This window comes from Haliotis rubra, unplaced genomic scaffold (genome assembly GCF_003918875.1).
Source record: "Haliotis rubra isolate DU_JTF1 unplaced genomic scaffold, ASM391887v1 Scf18, whole genome shotgun sequence".
NCBI classification, from domain to species: domain Eukaryota; kingdom Metazoa; phylum Mollusca; class Gastropoda; order Lepetellida; family Haliotidae; genus Haliotis; species Haliotis rubra.
This window is the reverse complement of record NW_025765780.1, coordinates 2416127-2443801: the sequence shown is the minus strand read 5'-3', so window position 1 is coordinate 2443801 and position 27675 is coordinate 2416127. Positions and strand designations below refer to the sequence as shown.

General features: G+C 40.1%; 1 protein-coding gene across 1 annotated transcript in view; it reads right to left on the bottom strand.

Annotated features, from left to right (window-relative positions):
* Positions 1-13738, bottom strand: part of LOC124273367 (cationic amino acid transporter 3-like) — a 52871-nt gene extending 39133 nt beyond the window's left edge. The window contains exon 1 of the mRNA XM_046708607.1: positions 13565-13738. The gene's annotated coding sequence lies outside the window, so the exon portion shown is untranslated. The remainder of the gene's footprint in view (positions 1-13564) is intronic.
* Between the last annotated feature and the right edge of the window lie 13937 nt (positions 13739-27675).

Below are 27675 nucleotides of genomic sequence, written 5' to 3'. Positions count from 1 at the left end.
CATTTGTTCTGGAAGAACAAGCAGTGTTTCCTTTCTGACACATGTATTCCTTCTGTCAAATTAATGCCAAATTATAAACGCACAGTGTTTTCGGCATATGTAAAGCCATGTAACATAAATGTGTCATTGTTGAGGGTATTGCATGAAAATGAAATCAGAATTCCTTGTGAGCAAACATAAAGCAGGCTGTGAACTTGTTAACGTAGAGAAACAAGAAAGATACAATACTATATGGACGACGACTTACTATTTTGCGATAGAAAGAGTCAACTGATACATTAACACCGTTGTCAAGCAAGAGAATCTATGCCGAAACGTCATAATACGGTAAGAATTTGTCATCTATAAATTACGTCATCTTTCTTGTTTCTCACAAACCTCAACGCCAAAGAAACAGATCAATGTAGAAAACTGTGAAGAAATGGCGTTAACATTATGGGAGAAATATCAGTATGACTTACAGATAAACTTACGGGAGTATCTTTATAGCAAATGATAGTTTCATTCGGGAGAAGGAGCCTTCACATATATGGATGGTCACAGTGTGATTAATGTAAAATACTTCATCTGATCTGGATATGAATTATTCAATGTGTAAGTTATTTTTATCGTAAGGTCACCACGTACTGCTAACACAGGTCATTGCACTAATTTACAATTGTTTAGACATGAATGTATTTGTAGAAAGATGTTGATATAATTTCCCCAAACATCCTGACCATTGTTGGCTCGCATCAGCTATTAAAGGTGTCACGTCATGTGTCCGACAATGGCGTTCAGTCACACACGCAACGACATGCCGGAATAGCAGAAGATTGTCCTTTCACAGATGTTAGAGTTCCGTTGGACACAGTAAACACACTGCATGTCGACATCCTAGTGCTCAACACAAAGGACACAGGCTTGAATAGTGTAATATTTTACAGAAAATAGTGGTTCTCTGGGACTATGATGGTTGAGAGCTTTAGAAATCCTCAAACTCCCTAACTTAAAAAATACATCCTTTGAAATCATTACTCTAGGTATTCAGTGCCATAAAATAAATCAATTTCATTTGCTAATCGCTTATAATTCTAGATAAAGCTTTCATGTACATATGAAACACATACAAACGATTTATGTACGAGTCACTTCCAGTTTGGTTCCGTTTTTAATGACATTCTAGTATGTACTTTGCCAACGTCTTCAGGAACCAATTCAGGAAATGCCTTCATAGTGTCTTAGAATGAAACGGTGATCTGATTTCGATCTTATTATGCTCCTTAGCATTTGTGTGGGAATTTTCAGTTCCTTTCAGTACTGAAGACGTTAAATGAACACAGGTAATCAATCAGCGTGACTCATCACTTCAGAGGTTTGCTCTGAAAGTAATCAGTTTGGTGACGCCATAGCTCGTTCAGAGCATTCATCTGACGGCTTTTAGGGAGCATATCCGACATGTCACATAGCATAGAGCAGAATCCCTGTTGCATAAAAACGCAATTTCCCACACACTTAGATACAAGGAGAAATATTGATTGCGAGTGTAATGAAAGCTCTGTCAAATGAAACAATACCGAACTATAATATTCACACAGAAAAACAATCATAAGACACATGAACGATCAGCGGTACCTGCAAGAAAACAGTTAATGGGAGATTCATGAATAATCTTAAAAGCACTCAACCTCAAAATGTCGCGTTTGCTAACATGTTAAAAGGTTTCCAAACTTAGAGCCGTTTCATCTCGTAAGTGCTTTCGTGGCTTAAAATAAAACCCCGCCGACAAGATGTTTTGTCTCGCCTGTGTTCAGTTTCATGTTTGCCAGACCGTGTCGTGCTCTAAGTCAAACTGTTCACCCATATATAAAAAAACCTTTGTTTTTAAATAAAACATTGCCATGGATTATGTCTTTCGTCCTTATTATGGCGCACTTGAAAATTTATTTTCTGCCCCTTTAGGTAATTAAGATTCAGGAGAATGCAACCCTTGACGTCGTTGTCTATGTACTCATCTTGCTGAAAGTAATTGATTGAGTTATTTATAATGAGTAATTAATAACTAACTATTCGCCAGCAAGACGTCCTTGAGTATCTCAATAAAGGTATCGAAAACATTGCTAAAAGCAAAGCCTATTGTTACGATACCGTGGATATCTTAAGCACGTGTTTATGGATTGCTAACAAATGGTGAAGATGGGCGTATTCTTCTCCATTGGCTGCATCAGTCACAAACACATGCAAAGGCTATTCACTTTTTTGGGTCACTGATGTGTCAAATTTAGAAACGTTCCCCACATGTCCAACATACCATTTTAGAAAGTTTTGCTGATACCCTGAATGTTGAAACCCTGGGCCTCTATTCTCGAAAGGATGCTCGCCCTAAAATATCCTAACTTTGATCCTAGGGTCCAGTATAGGTGTCTAAACTTATTCTCGAAATGTATCCTAGAGCTGGGATATCATAACTTAGGACTAATACTAGGACAGGTTTTGACTTCTCCTAAATACATCCCAGACGAAAACAACATGGCGTCGTATTTGTTAGTTCATTCGATGTTTGGGGATAAGAATGCCAATAAGAAGAAGCAGAAAGGCTAGAAAGATTGGAACGGTTCGAGAATGGGCTTTATCCTAACGGTAGGATGTCCTAACGTCTGTGTTAACTATGTAGGATCTGTCTTAGCTGGGACGCTTTCGACAATAGGCACCCTGGTCAAGAAGGTTTGTGCAAGGAGTCGTGCTCGGAAAGTCAGACACAACGAGCCAAAATTGTACAAATATGCAAACAATTCCTTGTCTCTTCTGGACCAGACTAACATGAACACGATATTCGAAAAAGAAACTAAATGCATACTTGAATGGAAGAATTATCCGAAAGGATGTTGCCGTTTACCATCTTTTAGAAGAAGATAAGTGAAATGTGCAAGGTGCCGTTCATTAGGCTTATAGGATTACAATGTTAAAAGGACAGAAAGTGAAAACCATGTCTTAAGGAGAGTCTGACATGTACATTATCAGCAACCGTAATACAACGACCCACCATCAAATGTCTCCATCGTATAAAACATCAGAATTACTGCTTCAAGTAAACCATTGTCACTCGACATACATGAACGTTGAGATGCCGTTAAACCTGATGAGTGTTACTACTGGAACGAACGAATCATCCGGTCTTTCTGTATTCTGATACTTTAATGACCAATGGCTGTTCCATAAGCAAGCAGAGAGTGCTTCTAGCTTTAGTATGTGTTACCAATAGTTCGCGGATTTGGCCCTCTCATCAGCGCCTCGTACTGAGGCCTATCGAGGTAATTGCTTCAGCTTTCTTTGATAAACCCATTTAGGACGTGCTGTCATAGATAGTATTGGGTGTTGGATGAGTGAGTGAGTGGGATGGTGAGTGAGTGAGTGAGTGAGTGAGTGAGGCTATCGAGTATCGCAACGTTTTACACTTTCAGCAATATTCCTACAATATCATGGAGGGGAACGCCAAATGGGCTTCACACGTAGTACCATGTAGGGAATCGAACAAGGGCTTTCAGTGTGACATGCAAACGCTGTAACCTCTAGACTATCCAATCGCCAATATTTAGTTTGGAAATTTAACGCATTGTTGGTTTGCAATTGAATGAGACCTGTTTCAATGTGTGACGTTTTCTGGGATTTACAAGAGACTTCACATGTTACTTATTCAGCCATAAGAACGACATGCTTATTGGAAGGCTTATCGTGTCAGGTCGAATGTTGCATGATCCGTAACAATAAATCAAATGCAGCCTCGCAACCTGCATAATGGCGGACACCGTGACACGTTCCGCCCTTCAGTGCAGGACAGTTCCACACAATGGGGAATTTGGTAATGGTGAGGATGACGTCATGTGATGAAGAGATTTTAATCAGTGAAATTAAATATTTATTTTTCATATCAAAACATATCACACGTTGTATCACCATAAGTCAAGTGAATGAGTGAGAGAGACTTCGCGTTGCTTTTAGCAATATTCCAATAGTATCTCGGCGGCAACCATCCAAAATGACCTTTAACCATTGTACCATATGGACATGGGTTTTGGTATGCCATGCGAACGCTATGACCTCAAGGCGACTCTAGAGTGAGTGAGTGAAACTGTTGTGTACGCAGATATTGGCCTAACTTAGCCAACAAATGTTGACTTTCATTACTCATATTCCATTACCAAGGGATATTACAGGTACCAAGTAGAATTGAAATGGACGTGGTTGATGCTAAATCCCCGTTTGGACATATTGTCACCGACATTTTTCGATATGCACATTCAAGTGTGCTGCATCCTGAATATGTAACTGATATCATTGTACATCTGCCTAATGTTTTCAAAACACATCACAACGACAGGCCGCAAGGCACAATCCCAGGTCGTTGTTTGTGGTGGTCCTGCATATTGATGAAAACTGAAATCCAAGATATACGTTCAGGTAGGTAAATAATTTATAGCCTGGACCTAACGAGAACAAAGCATTACTCAACAGATAAAGATGACTACAAAGCGGAAGCGATGCGTAAAGGACACGCACAAAACTGCGTGCCAAAGCCAGGGATTGCAGGTGCATCGATAAGAAGACACACATGAGGAATTGATTGCAGCAGTCGGTCTATGGACACAGCCATCGTCCACATGGCTCAACCCACCTTCATCCAACAACATTTGGGTATTATTTTGCATCCCAGCGTTCTCTGTTTCCAGAACCACAGCAACTGCTGCGCGTGATGAGTTCCAGTTTGCATGAATCACACATTACATTGATTTGCCAAATGGTGAAACAAGCGCGTCTATTTGCATGTGCATAGCGACTGATGGTAAACCCACAGAACACCAGACGCGCGCAACTGCTTCGGGGATGTACACAGGCATCAGCAGGGAAACAGATGTCGACTTGAACAGGAATTAAATTTGGCGCATCCCGTCAATAACGGTGCAGCTGGATGTCAAGCTGCACGGCAATGGAAGGAATGTTCAAACACCGGAAGAGCAGACAACTGGCCAATCTGATTGAAACTAACTTTGATTGCCCACGCAGCATCAATACCACATGCAAAAAGAACAACGGGTTGTCTCCCTGATTGTTACTCTCTTTTGGGGAATGGGATCGGGGCCAGGAACGATCGATACGACTGGAAGAACGTCCACTCCAAACGCTGTCTGCAAGGCTAAATGAAATCACTTTGAACAGGGAGGGCACCAAGTCACCCTCGTAAAATGTGGCAGGGTTTTACTGGTACGATCAGTATTTTATGTATCCCCGTTTTATTCAAATGTGTGTTTGTCGGTTAAATCTTGGGTGACAGATGTCTTTCAGAGACAGGATTCGGTTTTAGAACAAATGCGAATATGTAGTCGTGGACAAATACATCTGTAGAGTATATTTCACATCTAGCTGTCTTCAAAAGAGTATAATAGGACAACATTGAAATGCAAAGGATTTGGTCGCAGATGATGTTCTTGTTTTAAAAATTAACTTAAGCACTTTTGTCTTTTCAACCTTTGGAAAAAGGTACGTTGTTATTTGAAAACTGTGAGATCCTTTAACAGATTAAGACAATTTCAGATGAATTGGGTTATAGGCAATGAGTACCAGGAAAATATGGATATTGTAGTTCCAGTTGGTTGCGCCAAACCGGCTAATGGAAAATAACGTATGAGAGCATTGTGGCCTTCTGACTATGACGTTTGTTCAGATGAACATCATTCTTCAAGAACAGTGTTAAACTGATATCTTTGTAAACACTAATTTATTTTCATAGAAATATTACTTTATTTGCTTACTAATCGGAAATCGACTTATCTCAGTGATCTGAACCCGCTGTACCTGACTATGACGAGCTGAGGCCTTAAATGGTTGTGGGTCCAAGAATAATGTTAATGATCCAATGATCATTCGAGGTGGGTTCGCTCTGTTTATCGCTCTGTTTATGATCAGCTGTCTTCGTGTGGTTCAAAATAAGCGCAAACGCCACGCCACTTTATTACTGAAATAGCGTTCAACGTGGCGTTAAACGTATTTATTCATAAAAAGTATGAAAGTACATTCAGTTCATGTTATATTTGCAGCATGCAACAGTATTGTCAGTATATGTGAAACGGTTGAACAAACTCATAATATTGCATAATTATCCAAGTAAAATGTATACCATGAAGTTAATGAGTATCCAAATGAAAAAAATTATCAGTATTATCATGATGTCAGCAGGAAAGAATTCCAATTTTCAGTCATCCGGAACATCTCCGACCAGCAGTATGTCATCCATGACAGCAAAAAATGTTACATTAAAGAGGCATGACTGTATCTACGGTACATTAGTAAATATTAATATATTTAAATTTGCAATGGCTTCCATACGCTCTTATTAACCTTTAAGGAAACGATCAGTAACTTGAGTAGGTGCTCACTTTTCCTCTGTCGGTATAAAATCAGAAATCTTTTAAAAGGCTTCGGCAGCAACTTTAGTCCGAGACAAAATTTCTGACTTGATCAATTTGGGTTTGACGCAGGTTCTACTGCTATGCAATCACATCCAGTTAGTGTTATTTCATCGATGGCCACTGGTATTGGCATTTGGCCCTTGAAATAACACTCTCCTTATGGGCCCAGTAACGATTACGGTAGTTACTTTTGGCCTTTAACATGCTTTTGTAGCCTTGAAACAAATTTGGGGGAAGATTTACTCGGATTTCTGGCGATCGTTATTTGAAACGGATAGAAAAACGTACACTGGAGTCTTTATATACTGAGAATCAATTTATCTAAAGTCTTTAAGAGAATGTTACGTCAAAGCATAAGGTTTATTATGAAAGTCCATGCAATACATCGGACCTGATTTGAAATGACGTAGTTATAATTACCTGTTCTGATGTAGTAAATACACGCAGTCAGGGCTGAACTGTTTGCGTCATACCTCGGGATGGTGTAAACATACACGGATAATATATAGTTGTTGGATTGTTCTATTTGACAACGTAAAATGCAATTTCCCGATGTGTCTTTTATTATTTATCTTTAATCAGGGGATAAATTGTATTAATGTTATGATCTGTTTCCTCATATATATGCATGGTATTTTCTGTAAGCTGTTAGCTGGATCAATATAGATCTAACCCCGGGCTATCACGGTACTTGTTATGTACGCTAAACAGAATACAACGAACTCACTGACCTTCATGATTAGTCGAGTTCTCTTTATCAGGCGTCATTTATTTTATCAAACTATGAATATTTTCCCGATAAAACTTCATTATTTACACTAGTCTGGCGTATAGCCGTATAGGGATCAGATGTGTATGGAGGCCCGAACTGGACAAAATACCAGCATATAGCCGTATAGGGATCAGATGTGTATGGAGGCCCGAACTGGACAAAATACCAGCGTATAGCCGTATAGGGATCAGATGTGTATGGAGGCCCGAACTGGACAAAATACCAGCGTATAGCCGTATAGGGATCAGATGTGTATGGAGGCCCGAACTGGACACAAATCCCAGAGTACAGCGGTATAGGGATCAGAGGTGTATGGAGGCCCGAACTGGACACAAATCCCAGAGTACAGCGGTATAGGGATCAGAGGTGTATGGAGGCCCGAACTGGACACAAATCCCAGAGTACAGCGGTATAGGGATAAGATGGGTATGGAGGGCCGAACTAGACAAAAGCAACATCATATAAGGATATATAACGGGGACATATTTGCAGCATGCATAACTTCTGTTACATGATTTGCACCACGAAAATTCACACAATCTAATTTAGGTCAACGGATAAAGTTCGCTTGGTTCACTGCAGACTATATCGTCAAGTGACATATTATGCGGGTAATCATGAAACAATATTAATAAGGTGATAGAAGTAAGCATCGACGTGTATATTAACGCTTACTTACAGCAGGCGAACATTATTAGTTACTCTCATGAGTATTGAGTCCCTGACGGATATCACAAATGTCGTGGTACAACGGGGTACAGGCATAATACATGTGTACATTGATCCTGTTACATGATATATGTAAATCATACGCATAAATGTAATCCCAGGTTCGAATAAGGATCTCCTAAGTTCATTGTTCAACAATGATGAGCTGTGTCTGGTGCAGCAATGTTCCATTTATATGAGAACGTGTGAGCTCTATGTGTGAAGGAAACCACGTACCTCACGCGTACCACAATGCTGCGCTGAAACATCTAGAAACATCATTCTGGCGAACTGGAATTCGAACCAACTCTGACATAGGTTTGTGGCGAGCCCAAGGCACAACATTCTTTACGGCGCCCGAGACAAATGGGCCACCCGCGCTTCCAGTTTGTCTGATAAACCTGACAAGAGGCTTGGGCTAATAACTACTTTCTGAATCGTAGAACACGTGGTATTTGGTGCAGCATGGTGCTGAGTTCTATATGTGTAGCTTGCTCTGGAGATCTCTGTCTTGTCAGATTTGCAATGAGGTAAACCTCTTTTATGGAACTGCTATGACCACTGCATTGGCGCGGAACGGGAGGATGAGCAAAGTGATATTCTATTTGAGCGAAATAAGTATCAATATATCACCCTGCCCTGCCCTGCCCTGCCCTGCCCTGTGTAACGAGGAATACACAACATGGCCCGGCGTCATTACACAGATGCCATCCTTACCATATCAGGTTTGGACATGTGGACATCGCGTCTGACCTTGTTTCAGAGGGTCTGTTGTCAGGACCCCATCATGGGACTTGGGCATTTCATGCTTGCAACATACGCGATTTTATAACATTTGGAGTGGTATCGACCGAGATGCTTGTGGCCTTTGCGATTTAACTGTTCACGAATGATATGACACTTGCTGGGTCATGCAAGAGACAAGTATCGTTTTCGGTATTGGGTGATAGCGAGAGGTGTACGGCCTTGTATGGCCTTAGAGAGTGTTATGTCCGGTATGACTTTAACCTCGTCTCACATGTCCTCGTATGTCTATGCATGACTTGGCCCTGCATCATACGACCTTGCCTCGTATGTCTATGCATGGCATGGCCCTGCCTCATATGGCCTTGTATGATATGGCCTTGTATGGCATGGCCTTGTATGGCATGGCCTTGTATGGCATTTTCATGATAGACTATTGAAATATTATAAATATTGCAGCTCCTAACACTATGTTTGAACGGTATCGCTTTGTTCCTTCTGCTATTGTGCATGTCTGTATAAACCAACCGCTACTCCCTTCATTTGAAACATTGCACTCAGTCACAGAAAGGCCACAATCAGAATTAACATCACACAATAGTCCGACCTGAGGACGTTAATACATCATGCATGATGTCAGATGACGTTCTTCCATGCATACGTATGTAGGTATGTCCCATGCATATTTACAGCTGGTTGACACGCTAAGTCCCGTGAGAGCGATAAACATTGTAATCAAATGGAATAATGTATCCAGTGACTACAACAAATGAGCGCCTACCCTGACAAAATGGTTAACGGTCGTATATATAATGTATTCTTCTGAAACATCTATGAAAACCACGGTTTCAATTCGTCGACTTACTTTATCGAGGACGTGAGTAGGGTGTTTCTGATGTTATGTCGAGCACATTAGGTAGAAGTCTTCACGTTCCGCTCTGTTAGATAGGATACAATGCAACAAGGCTGGATGACAATTATTCGTACTGAAGATACGAGTAGTTTCGGTTTATACAATTACAACTTTTTTACAATTTCTACTTTGATATCTCTGTAATTATCATATAGATCCCTTTGGTATACCGAGTTAGAGCAGATCACCAGTACGTCCTGCTTGTCATAATTGTGAGTGAGTGAGTGGGTATGATTGTACGTCGCGTTTAACAATATTCCAACACTATCACGATTAGTGCCACCAGAAATGTGCTTCAAACATTCTATTGTGCAAATGTTAGGAATAGAACCCGAATCTTCGGAGGAGCTAACTCTTGAATCATCTACCTTCCCCACCTCTCCGTTTTTCGAAAGAGACAATATATAAGGGAATGGTGTCTTCAGACTCTATGACCTGCTATTGGTGCCTGGGCCAGGGGCGAGTGCCCTTATAACGGTGTTTAACTACAAAGAAGCACCACACGAAAGTTACAAAGGTGCTTTACGGAACCCCTCTCTCACCAACTATGCAATTATCACTTTAACGGACAACTACTGTTGTACTTGGGGCATCCAGAATCGCCATGAATGTGACAAACACCCGCCTGCAGAGTACGATGTAAGCCATTGTGAACGTTTCACAAAGCTAACGTTGGGTTTCGTGCTGAGCAATATTCCAACAGCGTCAGCCTTTCGTGTTTGCATTTCAAAACCTTTGAGGTACAATAGAGCATGCTTCTTTTAACAAGATTTCAAAGTCTCTTGTGCATAAGTGGCTGGATCAGAACTTACAGCATTCAAGCCATGAAATTCCTTGTCTTGACTTTTACCGTACGCACCCGAACATTTTCAGATGAACAATAGCAAGCATTTGCATCGGTTTGAGACGGGTGCCGTCGTTCGGGAAGGACACTCTCACACCAAGTATCATTATTATTTTGACAGTGATTCATAAACACATGATCATAACATAGATGGAATTGCACAATCGATTCGGTCTTTTAGCTGACAATTCCTATCGATGGGGAAAGGGTTTTTGGCTTGTATTTTTCTTCTGTAGGAAGGCTATGTTAAGCTTTAGGAAATATGTCTCAGGACCTGATGCTTGTTCCAAACGCTGCCCACACATCAAATTGGATTCAGTTACAGAGCATGCCAGCCACAGCCACAACGATGCTCTTCCTATCCGCGAACTCTTTAAAACAGCTGCTTTAGATTGCCTTGCGGTAGCTGCACAACCGACAAGCTGTAACCGCATCCGTATAACACATACCAAATAACCCTATCTTTGCACCATGTTAAAGCAATATTTGCCTTAAAAGAATATGGTGGCGTATCTATATTTGGCGTCTTCATATTGGTTTAAGTGCTATGTATCAATACAAAACCTCCAGCAAGCTTCGCATTAATCATACCCGACGTCGATGTTAAAAATATAATCATACGTAATCGAGTCACATGCTTGGCAGTTGTGTAATGTACGATGTTTTTGCAACCGACGTTCCCTTCAGTACGTCATCTTACACTGATCTTAAACAGCCTCATAATTCCTTTAATATGCGTAAGAGAAGTAGAAGTATAGATCAGGTTCTGTAATGCGCTGTTTGTCGATATTGTCCGGCGGAAAACTTAAGAGTTGGCAATTTCAGAGTAAAAAGCGATCAATTGTGAACGAGTTCAACCCAGATATGGCATCTGGGATGTTTTGTGTATAGATCGTCTCGTGGAAATTCGCAAAGCTTATAATTATGTAGGGCACACCTATCAGCTGATCAACATGGCGTAATTGTCTTTCTAGTTTCCAGGAAAATCCTTTATATTATAGATGCGGTATAACAGATCCTATTCAGTACTGTTGACGATATTCACGTTAAATTGAGGATGAAGAAGATAGCATTTCCGTTATTTTTTCCGACACGAGTAGGTTTCGAATTCAGATCGGACCTGAAATATGCCATGTCCTCGGTATTCATTGGCAGTGAATTGTTGACATCAATACCTAAAACATGTTCTTTAAATCTAATGTTTGAACACGGGCGAAGACAAGCACAGTTGAACGTTTCAAACTGTTTTGATGGGGCTCTTTACCAAATCGTTAATTTTCTATGAAATTTACTCCATTGAGTCGAGTGTTTATTGAATCCTAAGTGAAAATCAATTGTTAAACGATGGCGATTTTTTGAACGAACTCACACACATATGCGATAGCAAAGGCCGTTGTTCAAGGACAATCATATATGTAAGGGCATGTATATATGTATGTTTTTACATAATATATATTAACAGTTTTAACTGCTTTTGAACTGCTATTGATATGTTGCACTCTGGGAATGTAAAAAGGTTAATGGAATGCTTCTTATAAGATGTGTGGAATTATATATGCATGGGATTATGCAGACCAATGTATGCATGTTCTGCTGTGTCTTACGATTTTGTGATCAATGAAGTATTTCTATTAATAGCATTAAAGACGGAAATTATTGTAAATATGACATTATTTGTAACTTCCTTCAAACTGTAATGTGTCAATTAGTGGGAAAAACCTACATTTAAATGAATTCATCATACTGAAAAACAGTGCCATGATCACTTTGAAGACAGAATGATATACACAGTCCATGAATGACAGCATGGTAAAGAGAATTGTGTTTGCATCGCATCTCTTTAAACCTCCCAGTAACGTAATTACCGAGTTCATAAGCATTCCTTATGACAACAGAACAATATATAAAGCATTACGTTGATGAAACAATATTGATAAGGGCTATAACTATTCCAAAAGTTTCGCAATCACTTTGGCAATTGTTTCATCAATAGCTCTTGTGATCAATCGATGAGCTGTTATGTTTAAACTGTTTGCATAGTGGTACACGGTGTAATCGTTTCAGGGTTTCATGTCAACACTCTTGTGGTCCAAACATGTCCGTTTTGAAAAATAACTTTCTATACCTGTTTTTCGTAGAACCCTTGTTTTAATTTGCAGTTCCGTCCCAACGTGTTTACATTAAATATTGATATGATATGCATCATGACGAAGCATTAATGTACCCGAGTTCGACCCTCTGTACTGATGATACAACTAAAACACAGGAAATGACACACCTTGATGAAGCCAGGTAGTACCACAACATAAAACAATTAATAAAACATCCAGTTCTATTTTCCCATGTTTAATTGACAGCATTTCTGCCACTTGTAATGATATGTTAGCAAAGATAGAACAATGACAGTTTTTAAAGTCTAATGAAACCCAGTAACATTCGATTCATTGCACACATTGCTGAAGGCGATGGATAAAGTTCATCCAAGTCTCGTGATGAAGTCAAGTCTATGATTTCATATCCTACTGTATACGACATTCCAACGTTTCATGAAATACCTTCAGCATATCATTTACGTTGAAGGTAGGTTTTGAGCGGAATATCGTGATAATGGGTGACGGATACTAATTCATTGATTTAGAAACATCTTTATTAAGTCCCATTACTATTGATTTTGGATTATGAAGCAAAGCCAAGACAAGCCGCGGCCTTAGCTTCGTTTATATAGGTAGAACATTGCTGATCGGACTGTGCGATCGCCTCACGACATTGATGGTCACGCTTTTCTCTTGGGCAAGACTGTAGGCTGAACAAAGATTTTCTTTCAGCAAAATGAAACAAATTATTGTTGATATCATAGCAATTAGGTTTATCGAGTGTTTGTAGTTTACCTCCGCATCATTATGGAAATGTTAACTCACACACACATACATACACAGACAGACAGACAGACAGACAGACAGACGGGCAGGCAGACAGACAGATGATACATAGTTCCACATTCATTGAGTGAGATACACTGCAGGATTTGAATGACATCGTTCTGTTATCACACGCCTAATTCAGGCACATTCTGATACTGTTTTCTTTAGCTCAATAAACTTAACTGCCTCTTGCTTGTTTATAAAAACACGCCCACTTACTTGGAAGATGGGAATCCTTGTAGTGTAAGTATAACCACTGCGTAAATCCCTCTCTATGTCCATTTCCCCCGACTTCCCGCTACTGCAGGACAACTCATAAGTGACGTGCCACTTGCCGAGGTCGGGCATTTATAGGTATGCCTCAATCTGACGTGACTAAGTGAGTGGCAGCGAAAGAAGGGTACTGTGAACGCAGCGCCAAGCAGACCGTCCAATGATCGCTAGCTTGTCGGAGATCGATACTCACACGCGGGATAAGGTCTAGGGCAATATTACAGTTCAGTTAAGGATGGTAGCGGGACAGGGTTGTATACTGTTGCAACTTGTAGGGTTAGAGTGCATTTAAAGTTGGTCACGGATGGATGATGGTTCCACTTGATGAGTGGGTTCTTGTTGCTTGCACGTGGTGTTCCAGAGGATGAGATACTCGCAGATTTGGTATATTCTTACAAGGGGATGTAGACAGGGAACATCCAATACCAGGCTCTGGGGCCAAAGGCACTATTGTGAAGCATTCTACACAACTTAATTAAATGGCCTGTGAAAAAAACAAGACTGATACTGAAACAAATTAAGTTCTGATATTGCCAGTCTTGATCGAAAAGAAGTTGATGGATGTGTTTTCGCATATTTGACGACCATTACTACTACTAGCAGTACGCCTCCCCCTGGAACCCAAACAGCTACTACTACTACTACTGCTACTACTACAATAGCAACCCATCCCCCTACACAACAACCACTACTAAAAGCTACTACCAGCACTCCCCCTTCCCTACACAACAACCACTACTAAAGCTACTACCAGCACTCCCCCTTCCCTACACAACAACTACTATTGATACTACTACAACAACAATAACTTCTACTACTACAGATACTAGTTACACTACAATAACACAAAATGCTTTGTCCCATTATCAGCCAGAATTGGTTACTTTTATAATTGTGACCCATCCGTTTTAGTCTCTAATGTCTTGTTAAAACTATATACGATGGGGACACAGGTGACCAAGTGTACAGAGTTGCGCCCAAATCCAATAATCGTGGGTTCGAATCCCGGTTCGTCCCGATTAGGTTTCTAGATTTGTCAGTGAAATTATACACGTCTAAAACCTTCAGTACTTCGGGATTTCTTCCCACAGTAGGCAGTTCTTGTCATATGAGGAATGTTCAAAAACGCACACCCCACATCATTCACTAAACTACAAAAGTTACCAAACATCTTGAAGTCGCAGTCGTTGGAAACATTGAAAGTTTGGCCGCAATGCTCTTGTTCAGTTGGTATTTTACTTCTGATATTTAAGGAAATAACAGACAAAACATACCCAAGGGTGTAATTTGATATTTTTAATTTCAGAATCATGAGCATCATGACCTAGACAGACGGATGGAATTGCTATTATATTGTATTGGTCGTTAGTTGCCATGGTAATCGGTCATATAACACTCATTACCCTTTATCATCTGCGATAAATTTAAATCGCCATAATCTCTAGTGCTTTGAAACACTGAGACAGAATTAAGTACAACTTTCAGTCTCAATGTTTTTGAAAGAATCTCTTTTTGTCGATAAAACAAAGCTTTCGTTAACGCTTGCATTGAGATAACCGCTTCAAATTTTCTATTGCTCTGCTCAAGTTGGAACCACTCTCAATTTAATTCCCTTAACAGGAAATAGAGATTTCCGATGTTTGTGCATTTCATCTGTTAACCTACATCCTACCTCAGTAATCTTTCATTCTCCGCTGGTCGATATTACGGCGCCATAAACTCATACCCCTACTAGGTTGGGTAGCAGAGAGGGCCAATGTGCCACATTCATCATTTCTCGTGTCCTCTCGCGATAGACCTCGAGACCTATATGTTGCTACATTTTTTCATAGCTACGTTCGTGGTGTAAGGCCTGTTACTGTGTTGATGGAGTAGAACTGGACCGAGATGATGAATTACTTCGGTATTTGTGCACTTTACAAAGGCCAGTACGGACAGGAGACTGACAAGATACTGTGATAGACGCTGCCAACAGTTTGCAGGAACACACGGTCGATGGCTGTTCTTGGATCTGTCCCTGGTCTCTTGGTTATCGCACGTCACACGGTTGCGTGATCGTTCAACAGAGTCAGTAATAGCGATATCACACAGGATGTTTAGATAAGCATTTGAAGCCATTCCTTCGCTCTAAATGCCATCTTGGTTATCTGACCCGCATATTGGCCACGGAAAAGCATAACAGTGACTTATTTGCTGATTGATAAGCCAGATGATGGAATAGTAGCTTGAAACCTATGTCATATATCTTCTAGTTCTCGTGTTATCACCAGACGGAGATCTCTCATTACCTGATCTTACAGGTGATCGGAAGATCAAGTTTTAAAAATTGTGTCGAGATACGACAAACATTGAAATTTGGTAAACATTGCACAATGTAAGCCATTGTTACTGGTTTGCAGATAAGTTTGATGTCGAGAAAGCATTAACTATTGGCAGCGATATTCAATACTGAAGGTACAGTGAAACACTATCGACACACAGACTCAGATAATGCCATACTGTGTCGGAGTGTGGTGCTTGACATTCTGTGGGAACGGTAAAAGAATAGAAAAACCAAAAGGAGACAATCCGCTGAAGTCGGGTGCCTATTTGCATTCATGGTCTAGACGTTTGAATCACTGATAGTTGTAAATGTAGAAGTAGATCTCTGTAATGTGGGTTTTAAATTTTCTACATTTATTCACATGATAGAGGTCTAAGTAGAAGACAAAAAAACTCAATCTAGATTAGCTTGAGTGAAATTCGCGTTGAATGCCAATTACAAAGGGCAAGGATTCCTTTCAATAGTAGCATCAAACATAGTCTGTGAAAGGTTTCATGTGAGACATTTTCAATATTCGTTAACCACAAGCTAATAATGAACAAGACAGTTGACTGTATGTGATAAAATACACCACTGATTTTGCGAATTATATTTTCAGAGCTATGTTTTTACAAGAACAGAAGAAGAAAATACTAAAAACAAAACTTTCTATGTGAATAGTTGTTTCCATACATCGTGTGAAGAGAAAGACAGGACCAACGTAAGTTTGATAGTTCCATTATATACACGTGGAAATATCAACTGGAATTACATGTCGAATGCTAATCTAGAATGGTGTCTCGTCTAATTGAAAGGGAATAGTTTACATTCCTTAGAAATACCTTAATCAATCATTCCTTGAGACGACAGTCTGGAGGTAGCTGCTGATGCGTTGGCCGGAGAGGGGGTTGTTGGCAAATGTAGCATGGCACTGACAAAAGAGAAGCGTTCCTTTGGTCAGGCAATTTGTGGGAGGAGAGGCTAGCAGAAGGTGTCATCTCTCTAATGCAAATGATGATGAAGCGATCCACTAGTGTCCAAGACTGATTCTCTTCAAAGACCTTTGCTGCTTTCTTAAAGATTCTAGAAACATCTGAGAAAATTCTAAGATTGATGTTCAGTTGCCTTAAATAATTCATTGTAAAGATTCTTACTTAAGAGTACATTGATACAAGCTGTGAAAACAGCTTTGATTTTTGCCCTCAGATTAAATGTAAGAGACGTGTTAAAGATGCTGTTTTTAGAACTTAAGTCGTGTTTTGAGGGATTGCAACAAGTTGTAAGCTAATGTTGTAGGACATCCCATTTTTGGTATTATCACCTTTTTGCTGAAACAGCACGGGATTAGTGTTGACAGATCATGGATCATAATCACAGGATTCTGGGATGTCCAGTGTATGTCTGAATACCGCCGCCTTTTGAATCGTCCACACTACAACTCTGTAAGTATACTTGTCATGTTACATGTTCAGGCGGTGGGGTAGGTTAGTGGTTAAAACGTTCACTCGCCACACCAAAGTACAATATGTGAAGCCCATTTCTGGTGTCCACCGTGATATTGCTGGAATATTGCTAAAAGCGGCGTGAAATCTTATTCACTCACATACATGATGAAATGAAGTTAATGAAGAACCCGAAACAATGATAACAGTGACACTTATTGGTCACACAATGAATGAGTGAGTGTGTTTGCTTTTATCCTGCTTTTGTTCCAGCAACCTCACGACGAGAGTCACCACGAATCAGCTTCACACAATATGGACACATGGAGAATAGAAACCGGATCTTTGGCGTGACGAGCGAACACATTTACCATTGGGAAATTTACCTTTCACCAGTCATAAATTGATTAATAATCTAGAATTCAGGAATAAACTTTCCATATGACATTATTTACATTTTAGCTTGTGTGAATTAACGTAAACGTTATGTTTTTTTTAGAAACAATATACGTCATCTTCTAAAACTGTACATGTAGGTTAAACGCTATCATATAACTTCCTCCGAAAATCTTGAAATCTTGACAAATGTCATCACAGATGTGAACGTCCCAGCATTTCAAAATTATTCCCAGTGAGTGGTCCTCCTTGGTGGAAAATGAGTTACCTCACTTTTTTAATTACCTAAGAAGGCAACAGAAGTGATGAAAGTGCCTATTGTTCGTTGTGGGATACCCAGGGGCATATTGGCTGATGGTGGTGGTAGACGCCAGGTTATTACTAATTACATGCGGGGAAGCCATTCAGTACCAAAACGGAAGCCGAGTCGACATTTATGGCTTATCTGCATTGACATCGAGCTCCCTCATCTCACCTTTTGCTCCAGTGTCCATAATTAGTAGCATGTCAATAAGTACCACTAAATATATATGTCGCAGCGTCTGGATCTATATATTGTGTTTGTGTTACCGCTAACAATGACTTTAGTTATAAACAGGTATTCTGTCAATACCTATACGAAATACTCAACCTACAACTGTGTTCAATTGATTTAGGAAATCTTCCACAAAGAGAATTCGCTTTTAGTAATTAAATGACAAATTAGTTGTCGATGAAAGACGGGAAGGACAAAGCACCAGCTGCTTAAGCATCACAACAGACATGGACTGACGTGTTTTTTGATTTCATTGATTACAAGATGCCAGCGGAGAATGACATAAACGATTTCCACCATATACTATGATGTATTAACAGAAGCTCGGAAATATCAAGGTAAGATGTTCTCTTGTAAAACCATAGTTGCTGAAGTTAGTGTTGCTCACTGACAATTGTTTGGTAAACTAAGTGTGACCGAAATTGTATCAGCCATGTTGAAGTGTGAGTCCAATCATAAACATGTACCTGTCGTCTAATGCACAGAGAAAGTGTAATCCCAAATATAGCATGTATTTCACTGAGCGGAGTTACCTCCCTTGGGGGTCTCAGAAACATATGACTGCCGGTTCGAATCCAGTTCATCCGGGTCGTTTTTAGGTGCTTGTAGGTTGGTTGGTTGTTGTTTAACGCCGCACTCAGCAATATTCCAGGTGTTTGGCGGCGGCCTGTAAATAATCGAGTCTGGACCACACAATCCAGTGACCAACATCATGAGCATCGAACTTTGCAATTGGGATACGATGACATGTGTGAACCAAGTCAGCGAACCTGATCACTCGATCCCGTTAGTCGCCTCTTACGGATTTCTGAAAGCCAACTATAACCCGGAGCTTCACGGGAGCTTGTAGGTTCGCCAGCGTCTAGACTTTCATTTCATATTAAGCTGGCACGTCTTGATATAATCCGAATACTACTTAAATCGGCAGAAACCTCTATTTACTCACTAACTCAGAAACATATCACATGTTTCAGAAATAGTCATCAATCTGTCGCTTGAAACAAACTAAACTTACTGAAGGCATCCACTGATTATTGAAGGTCTTACTGTCTGTTGGCCCGCGAAATACTCTACTTTAATTGCGATAATACGTCGCTTTGAGGTTTTAAATTTCGATATTGTAAATAGTAAAAATTTGAAAACAAGGAATGCGTATCCATGTACTGGTGTGGACAAAATAATGTATCTTAGAGACAACAAACTACCAAGGAAGCCATTGGAATACGTTTAGTCCCTGTGAATGAGTTGGCGACACTACAAATGGATATGTCCAGAAGCCTTGACAATCACTCGCTCATCATATTAGGAAGACGTCGAGGGACATGTAGAGTATCACCGCTATGATGGGCAGCAAGCCAATTATTGCTGCAAAATAATACAAAAAACCCAAACGTCCTAGAGGCCGGAGTAGTTTGGGGTATTTCGACGTCAATATCATAAAGCAATCCAGAAGCGTAACAAGAAAGATTAAACCTGATTCTATCTTACACAACTATTTTTTTACAAGAAAGCAAATTACTGTAATTATAGGAATGGTTAAACCTGAAGGCTTAGCAAGTGTTGCCATATCTACCTATCTTCCATGTAAAAAGTCGCTGATTACTTCTAGGACGTCCATAACGACATTTCCAATGCCTCGAGTGATGGCAGCTGCATCCGTTACGGGGAAGTTATCTAACCAGCATCATAACCAATTATTCAGTTTTTCTACAAACGTCACTCACCCATTCCTAGAATCATCGCGTATGTTTTCCTTGAACCAAGTAAGGATATATATCATTTACCATATCGCGTTGCCTTCATTGAATGAGTAATATTACATTTTTTAGGTCCGGTACAGTGCTATTGAATCTCATCACGTTGCCGATCTCATCCGTGCATGACGCCGAGTGGGGCAACCGCTGTGATAGAATGGATTTGAAATCTTGGACCAGTATTTATCTCATTACTTAATGACGTTACATGGGCATGATACATCGATCGGTAGTCGGTAATGCAGGGCTCTTGAATGTCAGACCTATTGCACGTAAACACGGTGAAGCTCTTCAAACAATAGAACCAGTTTGTTTCAAGTGCGTACATAAGGATCCATGAAAGTGAATCCCCTTGCAGACCGAGACGATGCTTTCTATAGAGGCAGAAAGCTTGTTACTGAACCAGCCTTGGTTAACGGGATCAAAAATTGCATTTGCAATCAAGTACCCGAGTCCTCTAGCCAAAGAGTCAATCCAAACCACTATGGTAAATCATATTATAGAAAGGACGGGGTTTAATATTAGGTCAATATGTCTTACAGAAAGCTTGGTCGATGGTTAAGTCCGGTATATTCTTCGGGATCCTTTGTGTCGGTCTGGTTACAAGACCAGCAACATTGGATTCTTGGAGCTATAATTGAAGCTGAGATGTACTGCTGCTCGTTCAGCATGTACTTGTCATAGTGTGACTCGAGTCGTAATTTGATTTGTCTCGATTATATTCATTTCCTTGTCTGGAGTCCCGTGTATGTCCTATATACTCAGTATCTATGTTATAGTCTTGTTGGAAGGGGTGTTCAACGTATGTAACATAATGTGGAGAATCGACTCTTGACAACTGTTAATAATTCGGTTCGCTCGACACATCTCTCCAAAGAAAAACACCTCAACTATGCCATATTAAATGTGCACACAAGGACAGGTTTGTTTTTTTATAACTACCAATGAAAATTGTTCTCTATCCCATAATCATATGATAACATTTGAGTGAGTGAGTTTAGTTCTACGCCGCTTTTAACAATATTCCAGTTGGGACACCATTCACGGCGGGGGACACCAGAAATTGGCTTCACATATTGTACCCATGTGGGGAATCGAACCCGGGTGTTCGGCGTGACGAGCGAATGCCTTAACCACTAGGCTACCCCACCACCCCGATCACATTTGATTGTATCCCGATACATCCCAAACATTTTTAGTATTTTGATTTGAAGATATAGTGATAACAAGTGATTGAGTACAGATGGTAATATACCCAGCATGTAAATACAATCAACACTGACCATTTCAATAGTGATTTGAAAAACTAATAATCCTTCATGCAGGTAAAAGCGAAAGAAAGAAATTACAATCATTTATATGTTGAGGCTACTTCTGTTTACACGTACGTCTGTTGTTTGGGTTCTTGTCAATGTCGCGATTGAGAAATACATTTAGGGAATATAAACTCGATTCTGCTGAAATGGTGCCAATTTGGCTCGTGTTTGTCACACTTTGAACAGACCCTTAGTCTAACATGGAACTTCATCTGTGCCATAGAAACCAATCAAGAATCTATAAAACAGCCATAATAGCCATTTCCATTAAATTACAACACGCATATCAATTACGTTTATTAAATCACTTTTACATCAATATTGCTAAATGTATTCAATGAAAGACATCGTTGGGAAAACATTAGCGTAGATTTGAATCGATCCCATGAAAAAATGCAACCTTGATAATACCTTGTCAGGAACGAACATCCATTGTCAACGGGGAGTTATGATCAAGGGACGTGCATTGCAGTGACGATTGATTGAGTCGATGAGGAGCTTTCCAGCTAACAGAATCACATCAGAATAATGTCGCCCTCCAGGCAGGATATATTAATATTAATGACGTTACATTGAAAATATTCCTTGCTGACGGTCATTCAACAAAGCAGAACACCAAACGCATGTATGTCAATGGGCTATTTACCTAACACTGTGCTGAATTGAGTATTTTGGTACATGCACTGTATTGATTAGAACCTAACTTTGTAAGCAGGAACAGTCAGTTTCTACTCATCTATTTCTGAAGCTTCTCGTGATGCCTCTTCATAGCATGTGACATTCAGCCTGTACTTGTCTCCGAGATTATGTGCAGCTGTATACGTCAAGTTTCAATATAGTATCACGGAATATTAATGTTCTCGACGTTTGTAAACTCCAGTAAGGATCTAGATTTTTGTTAAGCTCCTCACTCAGCAATCGTCCAGCTACATTTCTTTGAGCGAAAGGGTCTAGTGAGTGACATCATGAACATCATTCTTTGTGGCAACCAAGTCAGCGATCCTGAACACCCGATCCCGTTAGTCACTTCTTACGACAAGCATGGGTTGCTGAAGACCAACTCTAACCCGGATCAGATCATCCGGGACAATTCTCCACCCTTTCTGTACGACTGAGGTGACGTGACGAGCCGTGACGTTGCAACAAGGTAATGTCCATCCACATGCACATGTCACATACATTTGGAGACAGGATAATGTTTTCGTTCTGTCATCCATCAACCATGTCAGCGAGCCTGACCATCCGATCTCGTTAGTCGACTCTTACGAAAACTAGGACCAGACCAATACGAGCTCCCAGCTGCAAAGGTCCCAAAACTACTGATGCCTATTGACCGGAACATCAGCGTTTATGACGTTCATGAGACTTCGATTTGAGGTCTCGTATGTACATTTCAGTAGGACAAATATATCCATGCTGTGTTATATCTACATTATCGTACATAGTGAATGTACCTCTCAGTAGAGTGATCTCCAAAATGCATTTGGAATGCTCACAGACACACAGTCCAGAGAATTATTGTCTGATTCTTTGAACCATGTGCAATAACAGGAAGATCTGACGTAAGGCCCATTACACCATGACTGGTTATGTGAAATGCATCCCTATTCAAATAGCAAATTTACTACCATCTTACAGAGTCATGCTGTGTATGATTGGGATGTTTTTCTACCATTTGTGGCATTGTTCTGATACAGTCACTAGTTTGGTTGAAGATGTCATTTGTGACACTACGCGTATTTCCTTCTGAGTGAGTGAGTGAGTGAGTGAGTATGGTTTTACGCTACATTTAGCAATATTCCAGCAATATCACGGCAGGGGACACCAGAAATGGGCTTCACATATTGTGCCCATGTGGGGAATCGAACCCGAATCTTCGGCGTGACGAGCGAACGCCTTAGTCACTAGGCTACCCCATCGCCCCTTCGGATATGTCAATGTATGATATGGGTAACATAAGACACTAAGAACTTCACTGTCAGTACAAGCATATATCAAAGCTTGGCATTTATGGAAAGGTTGCTGTCGGATTAATCTTTCAAGACAACTCCGATTTCCTTGCTTTGTAGACACATTAACTGTTAATAATCAGAACCAAACCCTTCTTAGCATTGCTCCTAGCATATATTTATGCGACCAATTTTGTCCCAAAGAGATATGCACATATTTGTATTTTAGTTATCTGAAATATGTAATTAGATTTGTTTCCTGAACTTGAGCTTGACATCAGTTTGGCCTCACAGATACGTGGTAGTTGGTGTAAGCGATAATCAGGATAGTGATCCTTGATGCTGGTTAATAGAAGCAACAGAACGCTTTCCATAATCATAGGACGTCCCTGCTTAAAGCAGTGTCCACTGTACTATCCCTATAATATCATGTGTTTATGAATCACTATGATTCAGTCAGGATTCAAGGTTTAAGCTAAAAGGTCTGTCTTCTATCCCACCGATGGCACGTGTGAAATCAAATCTTTTGTTCTGCTGAAAACAACTCCTATGGTGCAAGTCAAAATTGGGAATTGCATGAACTTGAGAGGCACCCTATGCCAACTCTTGTTAGTGTGGCACAACCGTTTGTGGCGTCACAGTACGAACTCATGAACTCCATCATAAAATAGCACTGAACCTTATACACCGACTCCTCAGAAGCTCGATGTCGAAACATCACTGTAACTAGAACTACATAATTCATATTGCAGTAGGTCTGGGTGCAATAATTATGTCATCTGAACAATCGCTGAAGCGAAAGTAAACCCATCCTTCACCAACTCAGACGCACCCATCTCGTTTCATCCAGTGCGGTATATCGCCACTAGATGTTGATCCGTCCATTGCCCCAAATGTCACTTAATTCTAGTTGCGCTGCTACCAACTGCTGATTCCGTTCCTTACTAATACCCGCCCAGAGGCATATCTAGAATGGCAGACGACAATCTGACTCTGACCAACATAAGTCGACATGACACTTCTCAACAAGAGCCTTATCCATGAGATCATTGCCTCTGTCCCCATGTACACCCCAAAGCGCTTTCTTCACGCAACCATAAACAAAACAATATGGCTGCCCTTCCGTCAGCTGTAATCCTCAGTGCAAGGTTCTAATGACCCTTCGCACCTCCAGTCCAACATCCCCGTTGCACGCGCCGGGGCTAAATTCGTCCGTACCTAGCCTGACTGTGCCCCATCCTCCCGCTAGCGTGAGCAATTTAATTAGGCTAATAATTGTAGCAAGCTCCAAAAAAAAACGTTGGGCGAATATATAGATTTTTCTGTCTAATTAATAATGAATCGCTGCGCATATGTGACGTCTGCCCAGCAGAGCCTAAGGAACTACATGTAAATAATCTATATTCTCCATCCGTATGTGCCTGTTAGGATGGCTTTTATCCTCAATAATCATCTCCTCTAAACTACTTTATTCGAGAGTTCATGGCTTTAAAATCTGCACTACGGCCCATACCAACTGAGAGGTGGAATACTATTCTTTAGGATATATTGATATAATCATAAGGCTCAAAATATACCATAACAGAAAATTCAATTCGTTTTCTGTTAATTGCATATTTACAGAGACAATTAGATCTACATATATGACATGGGTCAGGGAATTAAAATAGTCAAGTCATTGCTACTGCTTAATGATGACATGGATTAATCGCTATAGCGGAGTCATTATCGTTCGACGCAATTACCAACATCTGCAGAAATTCTGCAACTAATTTCTTAAAGTTGTCGTTTGAAGAATGAATAATTCATGCGTGTATTTGGAGACGGTTGACTAAATCTTGATCAGTGCTGAATGTGTATAAGGTTGCAGATAATATTGCCTGTGGCAACAGCTAATAATTAATGTTATTATCCACCCGGCCACGGATATTGGAGAACTGATTTCTGATGATTCTCACCGAAAATGATCGTTTTTTATTTGGTACTGAACAACTAGGAAGTGGACAATGTTCAGCATCCTGACATGACGTCACCTGGAGCTGAAGCATATTCATGGCCGAGGAAATTCTTCGTATATGGGTGTTCCTTTTGGTTGAACTCTTTCTTGTCTCAGTATCCTTTAGGGTAGAATTCCCTTCTCGTTAAGGTGTCCTTTTGATTTGAACTCTTACCTCGTGCAGGCGTCTCGTTGGGTTGAAATCTTTTCTCGTATGGGTGTCCCGCTGCGTTGAATTCTTTTCGCGAGTAGGTGTCCCGCTGGGTTGAAACTCTTTTCTCGTATCGATATGACGTATGGTAGAGCTTTTGTCTCTGGGGCTAAACGAAACACATGAAACAAATGTGTTTTCCATCTGTAAACATAAACCTACATATATGATATGTATTTATTTTGGATAATTGTATTGTTTGCGCTAAAACAAATATATACAAATACATGCGGATCCCTTTTCTCATAAAAACAGTGAAAACACTTATGTTAAAACAAAAGGCAGTGATTACATCGTACATAGCCTTCATATTACATCAATAATGTATCTTGTAACATTGACCAAATCTGCGATGTAACATTTAAACGCACGTGCTTTCAACCTTAGATCAACGTTTCTGCTTTTGATAAATTCATTGGCCATAACATCGCATACTTTGAATGAACTTACCAATTGCGTTTATTAAGAACCCCTACAAATTAACGGATGACATCTTCTGGTTTATTGCAACAGAGACATTTTCGGGAGAGTTTTCCTACATCAATTTCATTGAAGAACGCTAATGATAAAGAAGAGAAGTTGCCACCCATGAAGTTGTATGCATTCTTGTCAACTCACTAACTTTCAGAATCAAACAGTTAATAGCACTACTTGATAAACGTTTTCACATACATTTTTAACATATGTTTTTGAACACTGGATGTTGTCGCTATCATTGTCGTTGAGGAAAACGTCGTGCTCACTGGCGGTAATGTGAACGGTACACATGGATGTGTTGATGAAGCGTGCTGCGACTACCAAACAGATGAATACAAGACAATGCAAACAGTCCTCTGATGCTTCTAATGAAACAATGTGAGAATACACGCTTGTTTAATTTGTTCCATTATCCGCAGTTCTGCCCTTTATTAAGCTGCTACAGTTCCAACGAACATATTCATTATTTATAACTGAAGTACACAAATAATGCAGATAATTAGCTGACTTACATTTCACAGATGAACATAAAAGGAGAGTGAAACGCCAAGCAGGAATCTTATTTGAAGGCTAAGATAAGAAAACAATAATTAGAACATTGATTATTTGAAGGAATATCTTATATTGAGGAATAAATGTCTCTCATTTATGGCTTACCATTCTTTGATGTGCGTTTAACGGAGAAGGTAAGTTTTCAATAGGATCTAATCGAATATATGTTCAAAGAATACATTATTTACTCGATATGTTGTTGGTCTTTGTTCTTAAATGTATGACGAAATTACCTTATATGAATTGCATGTTATCATGTATGTAATACTTCTTGGTCTAAAGTGTGTAGTCAAGGTATTAACTTTGGCACCAATGCAGTTAGCTAACTTGGCTATCGATGTAATCTTCGGCAGCGGAATATCACCTGCCAAAAGAAATGGCAATCTTACGGACAAAATAATCAAGAAAAACTTCTACTTTGGGAGTCTTTATACATTAAAAACAGTCCTCAATACCCACAATTTGATTTGAGTTCACAGCACACCTGTTGGTCTCTTCTTACACCAGATCTACAAATGCGTTAACACCTTTTATTTAATCGTATTATGTTCTTTTCCTGAAGCTAAAAATCTAATACTCTGATGTTAGATCAACAAAAACTAGCGTGAGAGCTTTACTAATGCACGATTTCCCTACGCCTCTTGTCCAGAGCTGTTCCCTCTTCACCAGTTAACACTTATCCGTGTTTTTTTCTTGTCGGAGCGGGCACCTGCAGCCTCGGCCATCAATTGCTCTAATCGTCTGAATGCTCCAGGCGCGTAATTAACGTGAAAAAAGTGACAGGCTGTCGCGCTCCCATCGCGATTACTTGGGAGAGTGGACTGGTCGGGCTGAACAATTGTTAGTTTTGGTGATGGGTGGTGAAAGATGATAGAACGAATCCTGATTCCTCAACAGTCGCGCGTCGATACCCCACTCTACGTTCTCCTAGCACGTCCGCTTCTACTTAAAACAGGCCCTCTTTTTATCTTGGAATCGATCCCCCTTGCCATCCCCCTTCGACTGTCTGATGGGGATCTCTTCCTTGGGTAATCGATGGATCGATGTCAGACTGATCACTAACTATCTTCCCATTAGGGATGACGTCACCTTTATCTAGGTTTTGTTTTGGAATCGCCTAAGTGGGA